Here is a 2,794-nt window from a genome sequence, read left to right as displayed (position 1 = left end):
TAACTTAAGCATCTTTTGTTAATGGCATTGTGTTTTGCCTTTTGGCACTGGCAAAGTTTGGAGTTTAGAACTGTTTAAGACATTTGGCTGCGCTTGCCCACAGTGAGCTTATATTATCCTCTTTTCTCTTAGGGTGTTAAAGCAGTTTGGTTGCAGCCGCTGAGATTAAATTGGTCGATGGAGAGCGACTCTCGCGGCCAGGTTCATCCAGTGATTTGGACCGAGGAAACATTCCAGATTCCAAGTCGCTGGAGAAAAGCACTTCTGTGAAATCTCTTGATTTGTCATCCTCTTTGCTTTTGTTTCATAAAGTGGGGCCTCCTGTTCAGCCAGCGGAAGGGTTCCTTCAATTTATTACAAATGTCTCCTGCCCAGGCTGAGTCAACCAGGGGCCCGGTGTGGTCTATATACACGAGACAGGTGAGGAAAACGAGCGCTAAAGAGTAGAAACGGCCAATGTTGGACAGGAGGCCTTTCTAAATCCCACACTCATCCATCATAAGGTGGCACTGCTGCCCTCCAAAGGTCTGATAATAGCATTTTGCATTTTCACACTGCACTTTGCCTCCTGGATTCCATCAGGAGGGCGAAAGAGAGATGGAGCGAAGGAAGAAAAAAAAGCGAGGAGTCGCACACTTGTGCCTTTTTATTCCACCTCCTCTTTCTCCGCTCCACCTCTGCACGTGCACCTCATCATCCCACCGCTGCCCCTCCAAGGCTGCTTCCCTCCTCTTCCTTTACCCTCTGCATTTGGGGGGGGAAATCAGTCTCTGAATTGGAAAAGGGACCCCGGGGCCACTGACGCAGGCCTCACCTTTCTCCCCCCTCCTCTCTGTGCCCTCCCCTCTTCTTGGATAATTGACTCTTGTTGCCTGGTAATTCATCGCTTGCATATGCCAGCTAATTCATCAGGGGAGGGAAGCTGCCAAGTCCCGCAACCTTGCGCAGCACCCCAAACATGTACACGACAAATCACGCATCTCGCCGCGCGCTGTCGCACACGTGCGCGCATGCACAAACGCGCACTCCTCAGCTCTGGGTTAAGCCACGTCACATCCACCACCACCTCCTCCACCACCACCACCACTGGCCCCTGAAGAGCCAGGAGCTCGGAATGAGAAGAGGGAGCAAGCGGCACGTTAGCAGATGAAAAAGCTGAGATGATAGATGGGCCACATTGTGGCTTTATGAATGAATTATACCTCCCAAATACCTTGAGCAGTGCAGACTGTCAGCCTGTGTCTATACTAATCTGGGAGAAAATATTGCTGTTTCCACATTAAAAGGCGGCTGGCAACGAACGGGACGCAGAATTAATTGAGCAATCAGGCCATTAGAGAGAAACATCACAGCGAGCCCTGTGAGGTAGCAGCATTTATCACTGACACACGGCAATATGCTTCCCTTCCTGTGTTTCTTCCTTTTCTCCCCCTCCTCTTTTCTCTCTCGTTCGCGCTAATGTGGCCCCATCTTCAAACAGATTAGGATTATTGTGACAAGACAAAGGTATCTTTTGTCTTCGCCATAGCCGTGTCAGTGCCTGCTGCATTTATCACGCTTGTCACACCGTCTTAAAGCTCTCAGCCTGCACACCTCGTCCCATTTTTCTCCCAGCGGTGGGCCCGTGTTAAATTTACAAAGAAAGGTACATTACTTGGGAAGTGTCTCCGCATAAAATATAGGCCTGTCAGGCTAATGGGAGCTTTTGTTTGCACTTTCTTCCTCCCTTCGCTGGGTTTAGTGTTGTTTTGTTTATCAGGTGGACTCAAAGAATGTTGGTTTCTTACTCAAAGTTTGCACAATGATTTAACTCAGGGTCAAATTTAAGTATTTAATAGGTATTAAGTTTTGTGTGTGTGTGTGTGTGTGTGTGTGTGTGTGTGTGTGTGTGTGTGTGTTGTCACCAGACATTTTAGGTGTAGATACTTGAAACTTTGACCCTGTAGACTCCTTCGTCCACTATTGAGGGAACCCACCCAAAATAGTTGCGCTCCTCCCCGCTTTCAAAGCCGCTTCGCAGGTCAAGAGTTTCTTTTTATTCACTTCTGTTTTACTGTCATTTTCTCTCGCTTTAGTTTTCAACTGTCTTGACTGATTTCATTTAACTTGTGTAGCGACTAAACTCCGTCCGTTGTAAAGTTATTCATTTTATAAGGTGGTTTCATTGTGGTTTCATTGCAGTTCTAAAAATATTTTTAAATGAAAAAAAAAACCTTATGCAGCTTTTAAAAATAAATAAATAAACAAATAAACAACACGTCGATCTGGAGATTTGCCATCAGATCACAGTTGGCAGCACTGATTTTAAAATCGAATGTCTGACTCCCTCTGCTGGACACGTCACATAACTACTACTGCGCGCGTGTGTGTGTGTGTGTGTGTGTGTGTGTGTGTGTGTGTGTGTGTGTGCGCGCGCGCGACATTTTATAATATTGATATTTTGTATATTCTACAAAATATTTATTTTTCATTTTGAAAATATCCTACAGTGGAAGATACGGGTCCAATCTGTTAATGTAGATGTTTGCACTTCTTGGTAGTAATTTTTTTTAACAGTGCCTCCTGTAGCTCAGTCAGATTTAGATCTGAGACAGATATAGATATAAATATTTGATGCAGGATTAAACTATTTATTTATGAATTATTTTTACTGTGTGTTTTAAATAGAACCGCACAACCACAATTTCAATACAATCTGGCCTTGAAAGTTTAAAATAACGTCATTAGTCATTTTCCTCATGATCATTAACCAACCGGACACATAAGCACCAATTTAATCTGCCCATCAAAATAT

Source organism: Nelusetta ayraudi, unplaced genomic scaffold (genome assembly GCF_046127955.1).
Source record: "Nelusetta ayraudi isolate G7.1 ecotype Tasmania unplaced genomic scaffold, CSIRO-AGI_Nayr_v1 ptg000011l, whole genome shotgun sequence".
Classification (NCBI taxonomy): domain Eukaryota; kingdom Metazoa; phylum Chordata; class Actinopteri; order Tetraodontiformes; family Monacanthidae; genus Nelusetta; species Nelusetta ayraudi.
This window is presented reverse-complemented; position numbering follows the sequence as displayed.